The following is a 21259-nucleotide window of genomic DNA, read 5'->3' as shown; positions in this document are numbered from 1 at the left end:
GCAAGTCCTAGAGTCCAAAAGCCCAGAGAACCTGCAGTTCTGACACTGAAGAGCAGGAGAAAGATGCCTCACCTCCAAAAGAGAGAGCATAGACTTTACAAATGGAGTCACATTTGCCTAGTGGATTATATCCGAATGCCAGTGAGCACTGATTTTGCAACATTGTGGCCCAGTGAGTTCAGAGGCAGAAAGATTCACATTTGAATCCAGCACTTGCTTGCTTTGTGGCTACAGCAAATAACTTAATCTAGCTAACCTTAAATTGTTCAATAAAATAGGAGTGATAAGATTGGTTGTTGTGAGGAACTAATGAAATAGTGGATGTCACATTTCCTGGTAGTTTTTATTACCACAGTGTCAGCAGTACTTGCCTTGGGGATGGTGTCGTGGAGACAGGGGAAATCTCAATAGATTTTGATCACTGGCTTGGCTTCTGCAAAGACACTTCCTGAATTTAGAAAAGTTTTTGTGAGGAAGTAGAGAAAGGAGGGATCAAATGTAAAGTGACTCAGACAATTCATTGGGTGAAACATTTTGAATTAGACAGAAAAGCTCAAAAGGGGTAAGCGCAAAAAGTTTACAGGACAAAATCAAAATGCTGAGATGCAAGGTGGGAAAGGTGGGCTTCAGCTTATATGACAGCCCTGCTAGAATGAGTTCACTAAGTGCTGTTTATTTGTAAAGTCAGTAAGATAGTGGGACGCATGGAAGGCAAAGGGCAGGAAGTGGCTTGTCAGCTTTTCCCAGCACTGGGCTGACCTCAACTGTGGCTACTTTGTGTCTCCCTTTTAAGGAGGATGTTGGGAACTGGCAGAGCTCCAGAGAAGAGCAAAAATGTAATTAAGGCTTGGAAAATAAAGGCTGTGAGGAAAGACCAGAAAGCTGTAGGGTTATTTAGCTTAGACAAGAAAGGTCTAACTGATTTGAAGGGTCATTAACAGAAAGACATCGGTTGTTTCTCATCTCCACAAACAACAGGACAAGAGGAAAGAAGCTCACATTGCACTGGAGAAGGGTTTGGGCTGTGAGAATTGTTAACAAGGAGGCTCTCAAGCCTCGTGCTGGCAATTGAAAAAGAAAATGGATTAAAGTGTAACTACTGTGTGCCCACCCATTCATTCACATTGACTTGCGAAGGGAGAGTGAAGGTGATTTCAGATACCGTTTGCGTACCTTTGAAAAGAAACCTGTTGTCTCCTCTTCATCTGAACTCATTTAGTCGTTTACTATTTAAATCCAGGTATTCACAAAAAGTTAGTTTGAAGGTCTAGATGCAAATTAGATGGGTTCGGAACTTTCTAGATAAGGACTTGCCCTGTTAGGTTGGTTTTGACCAGCACAATCTTTGAGGCCAGGCTTATTCACTACATCTCAGGAGAAACTATATTTGGTTGTGACTTTTGGGAAGAGTCGGATAGACCCCAGGGCTGGCATCCATATTATTGCACAGCAAGGCTGCAATGATCTGAACCCGCAGGTTTCTCTGTCTTTCATTTTGGCCCTTTGGCTGGCAATAGAAAAGGTGGAGCCCTGCAAGGATTATGAGGAGTTTCAGCTCAGGATGTGGTGGTGTCCAAGTTAGAGGGAGAGGAGTATATTTGTTTCTGTAAATATGTGGTCTCTCAATGCTTCCTGCTATGCTTCCAATTTAGGTGACTGAATTCAGTTTGGATACTTCTGCCACAAAGTGAGGGCATGCTTTGTGAGATTTTTTTTCTGAGACGGAGTCTTACTCTGTCCCCCAGGCTGGAGTGCAGTGGTGTGATCTCACCTCACTGCAACCTCCACCTCCTGGGTTCAAGCAATTCTCCTGCCTCAGCCTCCCAAGTAGCTGGGTCTACAGATATGTGCCACCACACCCAGCTAATTTTTTTTTTTTGTATTTTTCTTTAGCAGAGACAAGGTTTCACCATGTTGGCCAGGCTGGTCTTGAGCTCCTAACCTCAAGTGTATCCGCCAGCCTTGGTCTCCCAAAGTGCTGGGTTTACAGGTGTGAGCCACCACCCCCCTGCCTTAGTGAGGATTTCAGAAAGACTCAGAGAGCTTTACCCATTATATTTCTGTTCTTTTTTTCCATCTACCATCCTTTCCATTAGCATTGCTGTTATTAATTTTCAATTATCTTAGTAATGCAGAACAATGTATCTTGGGATATTTCCATGTTTGTGTGTGTAGCTCTACTTTCTTTGTTTTAACCACTGCTCGTTTACTCCTTGGTATAGATATACCATCATTTATTTTTTATATCATTTAAAAATACTTTAGTTATAATAGTGAAGGCAGAATAATGGTTACCTTTGGAGGGGCATTGGTTGGATGTAGTGTGCAGGAATCTCCTGGGAGGATACTATAAATAAATGTTCTATATTTGGCTCTGAGGGTGATTACATGGGTGTATATACATATATAAAAATTGTCATTTGTATACTTTACATACTTTATGGTATGTAAATTATACCTCAATACAAAAGTTTTTTTTTTGAGACAGTCTTGCTCTGTGGCCAGGCACCAGGCTGGAGTGCAGTGGCATGATCTCAGCTCACTGCAACCTCTGCCTCCCAGGTTCAAGCAATTTTCCTGCCTCAGCATCCCGAGTAGCTGGGACTACAGGTGTGTGCCACCACACCCAGTTAATTTTTGTATTTTTAGTAGAGATGGGGTTTCACCATGTTGGCCAGGATGGTCTCGATCTCTTGACCTTATGATCAGCCCACCTCAGCCTCCCAAAGTACTAGGATTACAGGCGTAAGCCACCACGCCCAGCCAAAACAAAAGTTTTTAAAGTGAACTAGAATCATCACATTTTAAAGATATTATAAAGTGTTAAACTTTATTTCTAAAGAAATAGGAATGCAGAAAAGGAGAGGTGGGGAGGAAGGGAGCTAACATTTATTAAGCATTTCCTACCTGTGTATTATGCAATTTCTCATATTACATCAACAACTCTGTGAGTGGGTATTCTTTGTTTTTGAGACAGGATCTCGCTCTGTCGCCTAGGCTGGAGTGCAGAGGTGCGATCATGGCTCACTGAAGCCTCAACCTCCTGTGCTCAAGTGATTCTCCCACCTTAGCCTCCCATGTAGTTGGAACTACAGGAGTGCTTGACCACATCTTGTTAATTTTTTTATTTTTTGTAGAGATAGGGTTTCATCATGTTGCCCAGGCTGGTCTTGAACACCTGAGCTCAAGCTATCTGCCCATCTTGGTCTCCCCATGTGCTGGAATTACAGGTGTGAGCCACTGTGCCCAACTATTTTCTTTTTTTTCTTTTAATTTTTGTGGGTACATAGTAGGTTTTTGTATTCGTGGAGTACCTGAGATATTTTGATATAGGCATGGAATATGAAATAAGCACATCAGGGTAAATTGGGTCTCGATCCCCTCAAGCATTTATTCTTTGAGTTACAAGCAATGCAATTATACTCTTTAAGTTATTTAAAAATGTACAATTAAGTTATTATTGACTATAGTTACCATGTTGTGCTATCAAATAGTAGGACACATTCATTCTTTCTAGCTATTTTTTTGTACCTGTTAACCATCTCCACCTCTTCTCAGCTCTCCACTACCCTTCCCAGCCTCTGGTGACCATCCTTCTGCTCTCTGTGCCCATAAGTTCAACTGTTTTGATTTTTTGATCCCACAAATAAGTGAGAACATGCAATGCTTGTCTTTTTGTGCCTAGCTTGTTTCATTTAACATAATGACCTCTAGTTCCATCTATGTTGTTGCAAATGAATGGCTCTCATTTTTTTTGATGGCTGAATAGTACTCCATTGTGTATGAGCACCACATTTTCTTTATCCATTCATCTGTTAATGGACACTTAGGCTGTTTCTCAATCTTGGCTACTGTGAACAGTGCTGCAACAAACATAGGAGTGTAGATACCTCTTTGATATACTGATTTCCTTTCTTTTGGGTATCTATTCAGTAGTGGGATTGCTGGATCATATGGTGGCTCAGTTTTTAGTTTTTTAAGGAACCTCCAAACTGTCTTCCATAGTAGTTGTACACAGTGTATGAGGGCTCCGTTTTCTCCACGTCCTCACTAGCATTTGTTATTGACTGTCTTTTGTATATAAGCCATTTTAACTGGGGTGAGATGATATCTCATTGTAGTTTTGAATTGCATTTCTCTGATGATCAGTGTTGTTGCACCTTTTCCTATTCCTGTTTGCCATTTATATGTGTTCTTTTGAAAAATATGTATTCTATTCAAATATTTTGCCTATTTTTGGTTGGATTATTAGATTTTTTTTTTCCTATTGAGTTGTTTGTGCTCCTTATATATGCTGGTTATTAATCCCTTGTCAGATGGGTAGTTTGCAAATATTTCCTCCCATTTTGTGGATTGTCTCTTCACTTTGTTGATTGTTTCCTTTGCTATGCAGAAGCTTTTTTAACTTGATGTGATCCCATTTGTCCATTTTTGCTTTGGTTGCCTGTGCTTTTGTGGGGTTTTGTTCAATAAATTTTTGCCCAGACCAGTGTCCTAGAGATTTTTCCAATATTTTCTTGTAGTAGTTTCATCATTTGAAGGAGTGGATATTCACATTTCATTTTTGTGGATGAGAAGATAGACTTAAAAAAGGGTAAGTTTGCATTGGCACATGCTTGGTAAATAACAAGGTCAAGAGTTGAACTAAGATCATTCTAACTCTAAAGTTCTGGATGTAATTCTGAAAAGAGACTGTTAAAGTTTAAGAAAGTAGAGCTCAGAAGCTGAGTGACTTGTCCAGGATCACGTCAAATCCACTCATCTCCTAGCCCACTATACTTTGTTAAAATGTAGTTTTTGAAAAAGATGGGGTCCCACTATGTTGCTCAGGCTGATCTTGAACTCCTGGGCTCAAGTGATCCTCCCAAGTGAGCCTCCTGAATAGCTGAGACTATGGGGCCTGCCACCATGTCCAGCTCCCGACTGCACTTCTGTGCAACAACCGACTTCCTCTCCAATTAATTTTCAGAATGTTCCCTAATGTTATTCTTTTTTAGATCCTAGATGAAAATATGTTAAGTGAGGATTTACTGTTGGATAAACTTCTAGAAATTTCCTACTGTCAAAGATTCAAACATTTAATATTCTTAAAAGGGCGACCTTAAACTATTTGAGAGCCTGAGAACATTCTTATCATTTTGGCCCTAGAGCAACGTGAAAATTATATGCTTTCATGGAAAATGATTTGGTTTTTACCCTCACATATGTGTGTGAAAGTTAAGGACTTTCCATATTTTGGAAGTTGGGGATGATATATCAGTTATTTGAAAAGTGGTTAGAATTGTTCAAACTGACCAAGGATTATCTAGGGGCAATTTAGGAAAATTCATACTAAAGTATGAATTGCACAAATTTCTATGTCATTTTGGTTATAGAGACTGTTTTTCCTGTTTCTGGCTATGTCTCAGTTTAATTCATTAAAAAAAAAAGGGGATGGGGTGGTGGCTCACACCTGTAATCGCTTTGGGAGGCCGAGGAAGGCAGATCATTAGGACAGGAATTCAAGACCAGCCTGATCAACATAGTGAAACCCCATCTCTACTAAAAATAAAAAAAATTAGCTGGACGTGGTGGTGGCATCTATAACTCAGCTACTTGGGAGGCTGAGGCAGGAGAATAGCTTGAACTCAAGATGTAGAGGGTGCAGTGAGCTGAGATTGTATACTCCAGCCTGGGCAGCAGTGCATGATTCCACCTCAAAACAAAAAATTAAGTTCCTCTTTCTACACTTTTCATTTTTGAAAATATTTTTAAAAACATTTTTTTGGCTGGGTGTAGTGGCTCATGCCTGTAATCCTAGCACTTTGAGAGGCCTAGGCGGTGAAACCCCGTTTCTACTGAAAAAAAAAAAAAAAAAAATTAGCTGGGTATAACGGTGCGTGCCTGTAGTCCCAGCTATTCGGGAGGCTGAGGCAGGAGAATCACTTGAACCTGGGAGGTGGAGGTTGCAGTGAGTCGAGATTATACCACTGCACTCCAGCCTGGATGACAGAGCAAGATGTTGTCTCAAAAAAACCAAAAAACAAAAAAACAAAGCATTTTTTTCTTCATTCTCCTCCTCCATAAATTTCTTTTTCTACTTCTCACTACTGAGTTACATATATTTCCATTAAATCTCAGCACTTGGCATGAGATTGTTTACATCAAATCCACTTAATTATTTTTTAGAAATTTATAATTATTCTTTTTTAGTAATGACAGGAATGCAACAAAAACACATACTGCTAATATAATCAGTTTATTTTCATAATTGGAATAAATTCTATTCTGAAATATCATCTATTGGGAACTATGCTCTCAATAGTACATTTCCTAGAACTGTAAATAATAGAATCTTAGAATGTTAGCCATGGAAGAGGCCTAATTTTGCATAGGAGGAAATAAAAGCCCAGGGATCTTTGTGCAAACTGGTTTCTTTAATCAGTCAGCAATCTGACTCATATAACCAAAAGTAAATGATGTTTCTTTATATTATTGTTTACATGAGTCTATAATGCCTGCTTCCTTAGTGGAAGTGGTTTTGGAGGTATGTATTATAATGCATGCAAAGTTGGGAATGCTTTTGGATTCTCTTGTCATTTAGTTTGTAAACATAGAATCACTGGTAAGGAAATAAAAAACGGAGAACAAAAAATTAGCATATTTCTTCCAGCTACTTGGGCTCTCTGGCTTGAAGCCAGGTTACAAATTACCAGAATCATCTTAGAAAGAACCCCAAAGTTGGCCGGGCATGGTGACTCATGCTTGTCATCCCAGCACTTTGGGAGGCTGAGGCAGGCAGATCACAAGATCAGGAGATTGAGACCATCATGGCCAACATGGTGAAACCCTGTGTCTACTAAGAATACAAAAATTAGCTGGGCATGGTGGCGCACGCCTGTAGTCCCAGCTAGTTGGGAGGCTGAGGCAGGAGAATTGCTTGAACCTGGAGGTGAAGGATACAGTGAGCCGAGATTGTGCCACTGCACTCCAGCCTGTTGACAGAGTGAGACTCTGTCTCAAAAAAAAATGACCACCAAAGTTAGTGTTATTCCTTGTTGCCTCTAGAGTAGACTTAAAAAGCATAGACCTGTGTTTTTCTCTGCTAGAATATACTTCATATGCTAAATGGAACTTTTGGCTCTTTTTGATTGTTTCTCTGCATTGGACAAGATAGTCAAGTCCAACCTCATGTTCATAAGTTTTGACATTGACGCAAGATTTTCCTCAGCCACTTTTGGAGACCTCTAGCCAGCAATGCCCCTTCCTGGGCCTTGCTAGGCCTGGGCTTGCCATAGGAGGTGCCCCACCCTCTCAGCTGACTGGGTTGCACCTAGCTTGCACTCCAGCGTGGATCCCGTGGTCACTGCAACTGTACACTCAGCCCCTGGTGGGAGGGGAGTGTGTGAGCAAATGAGTGCAGGGCCCGGCCAGGCCATTCCAAGTGTTGGCACAGGAGTGGGCTCTGTGTGGGGCTTGCAGCTAGACCAGGTGTTTTGCAAGCAACTCCTGCAGTAGACTCCAGTGTCCAGACGAGGGGAAGGAACATGGTGGTGCCCAAACAAGGAAGCCCTCAATCCTGACGCTCCAGAGCAGGTGTTACGGCATGCTAACAGCTCTTTTAGTCCTGCAGTCCACAGCCTGATGAATAGGGGTGTGTTAAGTCTGTCAGTTCCATTGCCCTGCTCCAGTCCACGGTTTTGGGGCTGGCCTGCCCTGCCGCTGCTTCCTGTCATGTTGGGCAGCTGTGGAGTGCTGGTGAGGGTGTGGGGGGCTACTACAGTGTTACTGCCTTCTTTGTACTGGTGTTCACTGGGGTCCCAAATTCTCGTCCCTTGTCCAAGAAGAATGAGATCACACTGACTATTGAAGGGCGAGAAGGGTGGAAAAGAGTCTTATTAAGTGATGAAACAGCTCTCAGTAGAGGGGAGATGTGAGGGTGGTCCCCTCCACCTGATGTTGGTGGTCTCTCTCAGTATGGCTGAGTCTGGGGTTTTTAATTGGCACAGAATGGGGGAGGGTGGGCCATAGGTAGTATTGGAAAAGGTAACATTCAATTGATTAAAATACATTATTTGGAAAAGAATGAATTGGGAAAGTGTAGGCAAACAGGAACAGAAATTCTCACTCTGGGTCATGAGTTTCATCTGGAACCAGCAGCCCGGTCTTTCAGGCTTCAGGTTGTTTTTGGCTTGAAGGTGAGGTTTCACTGGGGACCCACTCCTGTCTGCCTAGGTATTTGTCTGTTTTCTGCTGTTATCAACATGGTTATGACTTTCTGATGATAACAAATCCACAGAGTAAGTTCAAGTCTATTATCTGATGAATAAAAGGTTTTGTTCAAAGTGAGTTGCTACTACTTCAATAGAAATATATTTTGAAATAGGCTGGGTGCGGTGGCTCACGCTTGTAATCCCAGCACTTTGGGAGGCTGAGGCAGGTGGATCATGAGGTCAGGAGTTAGAGACTAGCCTGTCCAATATGGTGAAACTCCATTTCTACTAAAAAATCTAAAAATTAGCCAGATGTGGTGACACACGCCTGTAGTCCTAGCTACTCAGGAGGCTGAGGCAGGAGAATTGCTTGAACCTGGGAGCCAGAGGTTGCAGTAGGCTGATATTGTGCCACTGTACTCCAACCTGGGTGTCAGAGTGAGACTATGTCTCAAAAAAAAAAAAAAAAGATATATATATATATATAGAGAGAGAGAGAGAGAGTGAAATATTATTTCTGGAATATATAATTTTATAATATTTAACTCTAAAAGCAGCTACATTTCCTCTTTTCCAAAATAATTGTTTTCCTTTCTTTTCTGATTACCAAAATAATAAATTGATGCAGAAAATTCAAGAAACAGAGATGTATTAAGAAATAAAGTTATCCTAATTCCCAGTGTTAACATTTTCAAAATATCCTTCCTGATATCTTTCCATGCATTTATTTTATCCATGATATGTGTGCGTGTGTGTATGTGTGCATATACATGTATACATATATCTTTTTAATGTAAATGATATAATATTCTTTTGTTCTTTGTCTTTTATTTAACAATCTGCCATGGAGGTTTTCTTTTCTTTAATGAGTGTTTACTTCTGTTAGCAACTGCATAGCAACCCATCGTATGGATGTATCAGAATTTAATTAATCCCCAACTGATGGACATTAGGGCCATCAATTTATTATATAATAAGCAAGGACTGAATTAACACTTTACCCCAAGAACTTATCAGTAAAGCAGATAAGTTCCAAGAAGTCTGATTCATGTTACTGATTTGCTTTTCCAAAACTAGTTTGCTTTCTAAAACCTTATTTTATATAAATATTTATGTAACTGTATATATGTAATATGTATATTTTACCAACTTTCATAGCTACCAACAACATCTGAGACTATAGAAGCATAGAATATAGAATATAGAATATAGAATTTTGAGTTCACTGACTTGAAAGTCTTCAAATATTCAGAATTAACATGCATTAATTTTGGCAAACAGGTGTCAAATGTTCTTAATGAGTAGATAAAATGAATGTGATAGTAATGATTAAAAGGAAAAACAAATCTATCCAACGTTTGTCAAGTAGTCAGAAAAGATCTTTTTTCTTTATGCCCCTATACACAGTACTTTGGGTATACCTCTATTGGAGCACTTTTAACATTTTGACTTATATTCTTAGGTGTCTTTCCAGTTAATGTTAGCTCTCTGAAGACGATCTCGTATAGTGTGTTTGCCTCTAATAAACTTAGTGGATGAATAAATAGCCACACAAAATTTTCCATTTGCTTCTCTTCCATTTAGAAGCATCCACTTCCCTCTTTTTCCTTTGCTTTTGAAATATACGTGTAATATTTGCCCAGGGTAAACAGACTTGGAGCTTGGGAGACAGTATTGTGTAATGGATGTTAATTTGGCCTGATTTCACTCTTGGCTCTCTGATTTGTTAGATCTATGACCCTGGGCAAGTTGCGTAAGGTCTAATTTTCTCTTCTGTAAAACGAAGATAATAGATTCTACTTAAAAAAGTGTTGTATGGATTAAAGGAGATCATGTTTTAAAGCCTTTAGCAAGTTGCCTACTGTAATACTTGATGAAGGATAGCTGTAACTATTGCTATTTCCTCAAAGGTACAGATATCCTAATATATACATATGTGTATGTCATTGGCTATTTCTTGCCTTCCATTCTAGTGGACACATCAAATTCTGGGTTGAAGGCAACAAGAACCTAAAAGTTAATAAAGATTAGGGGCTTAGACTCTCAATTTGGAACATATGTCAGTTGATTAAAATTAGATTTTTATAAAGTTTTCAGAACAAAGAGGTGCTTGGAGTATTGGGATGGGTAGTAATAACCATAAGAGTATTTTAATAGGGTAATAAAAAAATAACTGTAGGTACTATCTAGCCTAAAGCATGACATTGTACAATTCCAGGGAATAAAAAGAATAAAAATGTAAAAGTTGAACTATAGTGACCTTTGTTCTTTTCCAACTAGCAACCAACCTTTCATAATGACAGCCTGCTTGAGTCTTTCTGCACTAGGATTATTATTGCTTTTTACCAGGCTTACCTTTCTGCACTTGAGCATATGTACCTGAGCTTATTTTCCATGTAACAGTTGAGTCTTAAAAACGTGGTAACAGCCAGGCGCAGTAACTCACACCTGTAGTTCCAACATTTTGAGATGCTGAGGTGGGAGAATTGTTTGAGCCCGGGAATTCCAGACCAGCCTGGACAATATGGTGAAACCTCATCTCTGCCCAAAATACAAAAAATTAACTGGGTGTGGTGGTATATGCCTGTCGTCCCAGCTACTCAGGAGGCTGAGGCAGGAGAATCGCTTGAACCTGGGAGGTGGAGGTTGCAATGAGCTGAAATTGTGCCATGTCGTTCTGGCCTGGGGGACAGAGTGAGACTCCATCTAAACAAAAACAAAAACAAAAACAAACAAAAACAAAAACAAAAAAAAACCCAAACAACAAAAAAAACCCCAAAACCGAACAAGTGCTTTTCTAAAAGTCTATAGAGCAAAAGATGGCAACATCTTCTGAACATAATAAGCATTTTCAAATGTGAGTCAGAGAGAGCTCCTTTTTAAAGGCAGAATTTTTTTTAAAAAATGAGCAAAACGTTTACTTCGTGGAACATAGTGAATATCCTCTTCTCTGTAAGCAAAAATACACTTCTCCCCATTCCTCTAAGGATGCCAGATCCTGATTCATTTTCTGTTCAAGACTCAGCAGAAACACAATGCTCCATTTTATAGAGGCATATTACAACACAATGACAGTACTATAATTTCTTTCAGAGTGAAGTGCTTCACTTGGCTTTGGGCCAGTTAAACTCAGTGTTGTTTAGCACTTCTGCAATTTCTGACACAGGCAAATACCTTCATGTTTATGCATTCTGTATGCTTTTAGGAAGCATTTTTAAAACGTGGTTTTAACAGCAGCTCATTAGAAGCAGCATTTGGAATTTGCATGTGACCAGATTTCTTATCCCCGGTGTGAACATTCAGTTTTTGAGGCATTCCAAGTGAAAGCACCACCCACTTCTGAGGCCAAAGCAGTCGTAAAATCCCTTTGTCAAAGGAAACCTGTAATTGTAAAATTCCTCCTTGATTTCATCGTTCATGTGGACTGAAACAGAGTTCCCTTGTTTTTTTTTTGTTTTTTTCTGGTTATGTGGTGTGTGGCCAGTCTTTTTTTTTTGAGGCAGAATCTCACTCTGTCGCCAGGCTGGAGTGCAGTGGCAGGATCTCAGCTCACTGCAATCTCCGCCTTCTTGGTTCAAGTGATTCTCCTGCCTAATTTTTGTATCTTTAGTAGAGACAGAGTTTTACCATGTTGACCAGGGTGGTCTCGATTTCCTGACCTCGTGATCTGCCCGCCTCAGCCTCCCAAAGATGGGATTACAGGTGTGAGCCACCGAGCCTGGCCCCAATGTGTGGTCATTCTTAATGTTGTTTTGAAGAAGTTACAGACAGTTAAGGAAATATCTTAGGGAACTGGCCAAGCTCTAAAGCTAGGCACATATCATATTTTTGTCTATTTAATGAAAAAAGACAAGAATGTTTTTCCTGAAACCTTCTGGTCTGACTCCCAATTCGTATCTGCCTGTGGATAGCACTGTGGACTTTTGCCCTGGAAGACTACTGCCTGCATAAATGTTTTGTAAGCCTTACTTCCTGGATGGGAGCCAACTGATTGCTTACATGTGACACTCACCTCTCCTGTGAACAGTGCTGGTGGCTGCTGTGTCCTGGAGTCATGTAGCGGTAAAGGGGACGTGCTAGAAGGAGAGAGGGGAAGAGTCCTTTGCAGGAGCACAGCTGTGTAGCAGGCCTTTGATCCAACAGCAAAACTAAGCCTAGCAAGTTAGTTATCTCATTCCTTTTTAGCAATATGACGTGACAAACATGCTGCAATGACTTCCAAATACGTCCCTCCTTTTTGCTTAGATTGGGGGTAGAATGAGGATAGAAAATAAGAGGTCTAAGGAAAAACAAAGTATTTGTTTATTCAGACATTTATAGACTCTAAATGCAAACATTTACTAAGTCCTCTCTGCAGGCCAGGTACTGTGCTCAGTGTTTTACAGGTGTACTCTCTCTTCATTCTTATCATAACCACCAAGTAGATAAATCCCAACTTCTGTTTAGCAGTTGAGGACATTGAGCCTTTGGGGCGGTTAAGAAACTTGCCTAAAGTAACATGGTAGTAAGAGGCAAGGCTAGGTCTCTATCCTGATGTGATACCAAGCCTGTGCTCTTAACCACTGTGCTATACTGCCTCCCTGTGTTAGAATATCTTTTATCCCCAGCGCTGTGGAAGATAAGAAGTAGAAGATAAAATCCTGCTACATGGTACATGCCTGGAGATAATATTGTATATGTTTGCCATTACATTATATTCTTATGTTAGGGTATGCTAAATTGCTATGTTCTGTATGAAACAACCAGGAAACTTAACTGGGCTCAAGCAAATGTAATTCAAGCTGTTTGATCTCTAAAATATGATTATAATGATCTCTTTCTGTTGGCCTCTCTGTCTGTCCCTGGTTTTCTGAAGAGGTCTTTTGTTTTGTATGTACAGTTGTGACTGAGAAATACCAGCTGCAGGGGAACAATTCATGACATTACCTTCCCCCTTTCCCGTTCCCTCCCTATAATCCCCGGTCCTGGCAAGTGCTATTATTTTGAATGAATATGATTGACAGAGATGGGAAACTCTCACATTTATTTCTCTTATAAAATATACTAAAGCCAAAACTTCTCCAAGAGTCCCAGCATTTTCCTCTGGTTCAGACACAAACCTTTGGGAAAAAAGTTGCTGCCAGTGAACCATAGTTGAAAAACAGAGAGGCAGAAGGAGGAGGAACACTTTTAGGAGTTTCAAGCACTGTGATAGCCGTTGTGTTTTACTTTTGGAATACTGAGGGATAGTTACATCTTAAAGCACAAACTGAAGATAATTCTCTAGATGATCGAATGTTCTGTTATACAGACATCAGATTTCAGGTTGGTCTAATTTTCTTTGACTACTCATTTCCGAAAATTGCCTGTGGGATACAGAATCCATTCTTAAATTAAGCCTTCCCTTGGCCGGACGGTGTCTCACGCCTATAATCCTAGCACTTTGGGAGGCCAAGGCGGGTGGATCACTTGAGGTCAGGAGTTTGAAACCAGCCTTGCCAACATGTTGAAACCCTGTCTCTCCACTAAAAATACAAACAAATTAGCCAAGTGTGGTGCCTTGAACCTGGGAGGCAGAGGTTGCAGTGAGCCGAGACTGCACCACTGCTCCAGCCTGGGTAATAGAGCAAGACTCCGTTTCAAAAAAAAAGGCTTTCTCTAATTTCATATTCTGTGTGAGGGAGTATCCTTAGGTAACCTAAATCACAATAAATCTGTATCCGTTTCCCTGGTCTTCCATACAAGTATAAAGCTTTCTGCTCTACTAGAGGCTCTCAATCTCCGGTGTTTGTAGAAACTTTCAAGGGCTGTAAGTATTGGCAACACAAATAAGGGCTTAAAGGAATTGAAACTACACCACTATCTTCAGTATGATATTATGATAAAACAGTATCCTATGGCATACATACAAGTACATACAGCAAAGGCACAGCTCCTATGCTTCCCTTTCCATGCCATGTCTAGGTCTGAGGACTGCCCAGTTTACTGCCCTTACCTTGATATCTCATATGTTTGGAGAACAGTGTTTCCATGTTTTGGAAAACATATAATTGTTCTTTGTTGCAATCTGTCATTATGCCACACCCTTTACTTTTTGCAGGATGAATCTTTATAGACCTTAGTATAACGGTATGTATACTCAGTTGCAGCAAAAACAGGTTTTACAAAATTTATTTTGCCAAACAAATGTGGTGCCATAGCATACTGTTGGAAAACCACTGCCTTAAAAGAAGAGCAGAATGAGGCCGAGTGCGATTGCTCATGCCTGTAATCCCAGCACTTTGGGAGATTGAGGTGGGCGGAACACTTGAGGTCAGGAGTTTGAAACCAGCCTGACCAACATGGTAAAACTCTGTCTCTACTAAAAATACAAAAATTAGCCGAGCGTGGGGGCGGGCGCCTGTAATCCCAGCTACTTGGGAGGCTGAGACAGAAGAATCTCTTGAACCCAGGAGAGGGAGGTTGCAGTGAGCTGAGATCACACCATTGCACTCCAGCCTGTGCAACAGAGTGAGACACTATCTCAAAAAAAAAAAAAGAACAGAATGAAAAAATTGGAAGTGCATCTGAGGATCCTTGCCCAATGGCTTTACACTGGCATCTGAAAGCAGACCTTTGCCCTTCTCCTTGTAGGATGACAATACGAGGCTGCTTTTCCAGTTGGTGACACTTAGAGTTGACTGCTCTGGGAGACATACGGACATGATGTAGCTTGGTGAAGCCTGGATGATGTCCCAGAATTTCAGTGGGTTCTTTTATAGTTTGATGATGTAGAGGTGTGGATATGTGGAGAATAGCATTATATATATACTTAAAAGTTAGCACTTGCTTGGTATTAAAGGCTCAGGTTTGCAAGCATCTGCCTTGCATTTAGAGAAGCTGGTGGTATTATCACTCCATGTTCAGAATTACCCAAGTGATTCCAGGAAGATTAGGCAAGTTTATTTTGTTATCATGCACATTAATTTAGGAATTTGGCTGGAAACTTTCTTTCCCTTTTCCTTAAAGCAAATATCTAAAGTTGATCCTTTTTAAATACTACAGCATTCATTTTCCTCAAGTTTCTTAGTATCATGGGCAAATGTAAATCCTGGATAGTTTGGAGGAATGAATCAAAAGGAGAAGAAATGAATAAAACCTAACAAATTTGATTCAGAATGAGGCTGTGCCTAATGCTTATGTGCAGTGTGGGTAGGGCATAGCTACCTGATACAGAATCTTTCCTTCCCTCCCTCCCTCCCCTCTCTCTCTCTCTCTTTCTCTCTCTCTCTTTCTCTCTCTCTCTCTCTCTTTCTTTCTTTCATCAGAGTTTCACTCTTGTTGCCCAGGCTGGAGTGCAATGGCGCATTCTCAGCTCACCACAACCTCTGCCTCCTGGGTTCAAGAAATTCTCCTGCCTCAGCCTCCCAAGTAGCTGGGATTACAGGTATGCACCACCATGGCCGGCTAATTTTGTATTTTTAGTGGAGACAGGGTTTCACCATGTTGGCCAGGCTGGTCTCAAACTCCCAACCTCAAGTGATCCACCCGCCTTGGCCTCCCAAAGTGCTGGGATTACAGGCATGAGCCATCGCGACTGGCCTCAAATTATTTGTTGATGGTTTACCATCTACTTAGTATATATTCTAGTCTTTGGGGATAAAACAGTGAATAAGACAGATCAATTTCTGCTTTGCTGATCTTAAATTTTAGTGGGAAGGGTGAATGATAAACAAGTATACAAATGAATATATAACATGTATAATAAGGCAGGAATCGAGAGTGATGGGTGGGGAAGGAGCCATGAGTGCTAATTCATAACTGGTGGGTAGGGAAGGATTTCTGATAAGGCAACATTTGAACAGGGAACTGGTGAGCCATGTGGGTGTCTGTAGCAACTGTACTCAGGCTGAAGAACATCACAGGCAAAGACCCTGAGGAGGCAGCACAGTTGGCACATTCAAGAGCAGCAGGAAGACCATTGTCTTCCTGGCGGGATCAAAGTGAGCCAATAAAGCACTGGAAGGTGGTCAGATGAGGGTGCAGGGGAATCGTGTGGGTCCTTACAGACTGAGGTGAGAATCTGGCTCTTATTCTGAGTAAGAGGAATCTACTGGAAGAGTTTGAGCAATGACATGATCAGGCTTATGTTTTTGGCTTCTGTGTGGAAGACATGGTGGGTGGGAAAGTGGGTAGGAGGCTATTTTGATCATTCAAGTGAGAGTGCATGGTGGTCTGGACCAGGATAATAGCAGCCACAGTGATGAGAGATGGTCAGACTCTGGATGTGTTTTGAAGATGGAGTTGACATGTTTTGCTGCTGGACTGAATGTGGAGTGTGAAAGAAAGAGGGGAGTCAGGCTGAGGTGGTGGCTCATGCCTGTAATCCCAGCACTTTGGAAGGCCAAGGCAGGTGGATCACTTGAGGCCAGGAGTTTGAGAACAGCCTGGGTAACATGGTGAAACTCTGTCTCTACTAAAAAGACAAAAATTAGCCAGGTGTGGTGGTACATGCCTGTAGTCCCAGCTACTCTGGAGGCTGAGGCATGATAATTGCTTGAACTGGGGAGATGGAGGTTGTAGTAAGCCAAGATCACGTCACTGCACTCCAGCCTGGGTGACAGAAAGAGACTGTCTCAAAAACAAAAACAAACAAACAAAAAAACAACGAAAGAGAGGAGTCAAAGATGATTCCAAGGTATTTGCCTCTTGCCACTTGGTGCCCAGAGAAAGGCCAGTTCCCTGGGCCTTTCTAGATGACAACCGTGGGTGGGATTGTGGAGACAAGAACGAGGGCACAGGGAGACAGGATATGCATAGAAAAGGGATTTCGGTGGCTTGTTTCTTGTTGCATAATTATAAACGGTTTTGCTGTCAGCTACATATTTGGTGCCCTGAGTTTGCAATGATATTTGGAAAGCCTCAAACCAAAGCAAAGCATTTCCTCTGTGGTCCTGGGGGCAGTTCTAATTGCTCCTTCTCAAGAAAGAGAAAAGGGTAGAGAGAAAGGTAGAGCGAAGAAAAATCTTTGTTTAAACAATTGGAGGATGGGCCAAGAAGCTTGAAGTCTTTTTTTTTTTTTTGGAAGAAGGAGGGCCAGTATGAAATTTGCAAAATTATGAAGAACTGGAGAAAAAACCCTGCCTATTTTTTCACCTTTCCTTTCAACATTAGAATTAGCCCGGTTAAGCTTAAAGGAGATGGTGTTTAGGCAGTGAACAGGAATTACTATTTTACGCAGCAGATAATAAATAGATAGAACTTGGCACTCCAAGGATAATATAGATTGAAAATATAAATGTACTTGATAAGTGTTTAGAAAACTTGAAGCTAGTATATATAATAAATTATTATATAAACTAGGGATTCAGTTATACTCTGTCAAAATTAATTGAATGTGTACTTTGGGTATATTATTATGTTAACTGCTATGGCAGATAGAGTAATGAATAAAATACAGTCCTGGTGCTCAAGAGTTTCTAATCAATAGGAATAACAACATGCATATAAGTGTAAAAATTCAGACTCCTTTACAGGGCACTATGGTAGATTAATTACATGAAGCCCCTCCCAGTTTTCACAGCCTTTGCCCTGAACCTTTGAGTTCCCTCCCATTCTGATTCTGGGCTCATGGTGTGACTTGCTTTGTTTTGGTCCTGGAATGTTAGCAAACATGATGCAAGCAGAGCCTTGAAAAGCACATGCGTTTCCTCTTGCCCTCTTGCATGACTGGGTATGTTCTCTTCATCATTTCTTCCTTGTCATGAGGACTCACCTAGGCTACCGTAGTGCCAAATGTGAGACACACATTGAGGAGATTCAAGGCCATCCTAAACCCATCACAGCCACCTGACTCCCAAACACACGAGACAGCTCTGGCAAGATCAGCAGGAGTGCTTCCTAATGCACACTCTGACTGCATATGCCTACATGACCCCAGTTCAGACTAGGGGAACCACCCTGCTGACTGCTGACCCACAGATTTATAAGCAAGAATAAGTCACCTTTTTTTTTTTTTTTTTTTTTTTTTTTTTTTAAAGACAAGAGTCTTGCTCTGTCGCCCAGGCTGGAGTGCAGTGATGCAATCATGGCTTACCGTAGCCTTGACCCTCCTGATCTCAGGTGATCCTCCTGCCTCAGCCTTCCAAGTAGCTGGGACTATCGGTATGTGCCACCACAGCAGGCATGGCTATTGTTTGAAGCCACAGTTTTGGGATGATTTTTGTGCAGCACCATTGTGGCAGTAGATAACTGATACAGGCACTCAAGCCTCTTTGCAAGTGGTCCCTGCCTTTCCAGCTTCTTGTCCCACCTCCCCCATGCCCTTTATTTTATTTTATTGAGACAGCGTGTCACTCTGTTGCCCAGGCTGGAGTGCAGTGGCGCAATCTTGGTGCAACCTCTGCCTACTGGGTTCAAGTGATTCTCCTGCCTTAGCCTCCTTAGTAGCTGGGATTACAGGCATCCACCACCATGGCCAGCTAATTTTTTTGCATTTTTAGTAGAAAGAGGGTTTCACCCTGTTGACCAGGCTGGTCTCGAACTCCTAACCTCAGGTCCTGACCTCCTGACCTCAGGTGTCTGGCCTTCCGAAGTGTTGGGATTACAGGTGTGAGCCACCGCACCTGCCCACCCATGCACTTTATACTTCAGGCAACTGAGTTACCTGAATTTCTGAAATGGAACATGGTTTCTCATGCCTTTCCATATGTAATATTTCACTTCTGGCATGTTCTTCACACCTGTCTCTGTCTGAACAACTGTACTTTTCTTTTTCTGTTTTTTTTTTTTTTTTTTTTGAGACAGAGGTTTGTTCTGTTGTCCCGGCTGGAGTGCAATGGCATGATCTTGGCTCACCGCAACCTCTGCCTCCAGGGTTCAAGCGATTTTCCTGCCTCAGCCTCCCAGTAGCTGGCACTACAGGCATGTGCCACTATGCCCAGCTAGTTTTTTTTTTTTTTGTATTTTCAGTAGAGACAGCTTTTCACCGTGTTAGCCAGGATGGTCTCGAGCTCCTGACCTGGTGATCTGCCTGCCTCGGCCTCCCAAAGTGCTGGGATTACAAGTGAGAGCCACTGTGCCCGGCCAACAACTGTCCTTTATTCAACACCTGTTTTGCTCCTCTGGAAAGTCATCCTGACACCCAAGGCTGGGTTCAGTTCCCTTTCCCTGTGCTTCTGAGAGCATCTGTAGCAGAGAATGCACACACGGTTATAGTTTTTTTTTTTTTAAGACAGAGTCTTGCTCTGTTGCCCAGGCTGGAGTGCAATAGCATGTCTCGGTTCACCGCAACCTCTGCCTCCCAGGTTCAAGCAATTCTCCTTGCCTTAGCCTCCTGAGTAGCTGGGATTATAGGTGCTGCCACCACGCCTGGCTAATTTTTGTATTTTTAGTAGAGATGGGGTTTCGCCATGTTGGCTAGGCTGGTCTTGAACTCCTCATCTCAGGTGATCTGCCCGCCTTGGCCTCCCAAACTGTTGAGCCACAGTTACAATTTAGTATGCTAAGTATTCTCTCTCCTTCTGAAGCCGAAGTTTCCGAAAAACAGGAACCGTGTATTCTCTACATCCTGAATACAGGGTTTGGCACAACATGCGTTTGCAAGTTTGCAAAGACATTTCTTTACCTTAACGTCACTGAGGTCTAAGTCTCATAGAGAAAGAAGTTTCTAAGAGAACAGAGAAGTTTTCACAGAAGAGGCAGAATTTGAAATGTTCCTTAGTTTTAATGAGTGGAGAGGGTTCCAGAGGTGGAGAAGAACATTTGGGGCAGAAGCAACAGCCATAGACAATGGCAGTGTGGTGCTCTGGTAGCTGAAGCATCCAGTATTATTGCAGTGAAGGATTCATGAGCAGGTGCAATCAAAGGCAGGCCATTTTTTAGGGGGTTGAATAGCATCTCAAGGTATTGGGGCTTCATTTTACAGGGCAGTAACTCCATAAAGAACCATATTTTCAATGGCTACTTTGGAAGCAGTATATAGGGTATATTGGGGGTTAGGAAAGAAGGAGACTGGATATGTAGGACCATCTCTTGGCTTTTGGAACAATCCAGACAGAAGGCAATAGTGAAAGTGGGAACATGTAAAAAGAACATATAGGGGCCAGGCACCATGGCTTAGGCCTGTAATCCCAGTACTTTGGGAGGTTGAGGCGGGTGGATCACGAGGTCAGGAGATCGAGACCATCCTAACATGGTGAAACCCTGTCTCTACTGAAAATACAACAATTAGCCTGGCATGGTGGTGTGTACCTGTAGTTCCAGCTACTCCTGAGGCTGAGGCAGCAGAATTGCTTGAACCCAGGAGGCAGAGGTTGCACCACTGCACTCCAGCCTGGGCGACTTTGGGAGGCCGAGGTGGGCGGATTACCTTGGTAAGGAGTTCAAGACCAGCCTAGCCAACATGGTGAAACCCTGTCTCTACTAAAAAAAATACAACAATTAGCCGAGCGTGGTAGTGGGTGCCTGTAATCCCAGCTACTCCGGGGGCTGAGGCAGGAGAATTGCCTGATTCCTGGAGGTGGAGGTTGCAGTGAGCTGAGATCGTGCCATTGTACTCCAGCCTGGGTGACACAGTGAAACTCTGTCAAATAAAATAAAATAAAATAACATATAGGACGTTGTAACTAAATGTGGGAGATGAGAAACAGAAGATAATTGAAGATGACTCCTAGATTTTTTTCCTAGTGTCTGGAAAAGAGGAACAGGCTTGACAGGAAGGTTAAGTAGAGTTTGAACATACTGAGTTTGAGATATATGTAGGTGGAGATCTCTAACAGGCAGTGAGCAATGTGGACCTGGAGTTCAGATCAGAACTGGCATACCTGGGATCTTTTACCTATAAAGGATCTTCAAAGACTGAGGCCCAGAGAGATGAGAAGCCCAAGAGTAGATCCATATATAATGCTTTACTCCCAGGACAAGAAGAGAAAGTAGAGTCTGCAAGGGAGACAGAGATAGACAAAGAAACAAGAGTTCGAAAAGGGGAGGTGGCAGACAGTGCAAAGAAGTTTCCTAAGAATGGGATGAGGAATCAGTTTCAGACAGGAAGAGAAGCTGACGAGAATGAGGACTGGGGAGGGGCCTGTGGATTTGATCATTGAGAAGCT

At 41.8% G+C, this 21259-nt stretch overlaps 1 long non-coding RNA gene across 2 annotated transcripts in view; it reads left to right on the top strand.

Annotated features, from left to right (window-relative positions):
• The window catches only part of LOC110567666 (uncharacterized), a 54818-nt gene that overhangs the window by 2632 nt on the left and 30927 nt on the right, over nucleotides 1–21259 (top strand). The window lies entirely within an intron of this gene.

Source organism: Aotus nancymaae, unplaced genomic scaffold (genome assembly GCF_030222135.1).
Source record: "Aotus nancymaae isolate 86718 unplaced genomic scaffold, 86718_ANA_hifiasm-v0.15.2.pri h1tg000008l, whole genome shotgun sequence".
NCBI classification, from domain to species: Eukaryota; Metazoa; Chordata; class Mammalia; order Primates; family Aotidae; genus Aotus; species Aotus nancymaae.
The sequence above is the reverse complement of the archived record's forward strand: the minus strand, read 5'-3'. Positions and strand labels throughout refer to the sequence as shown.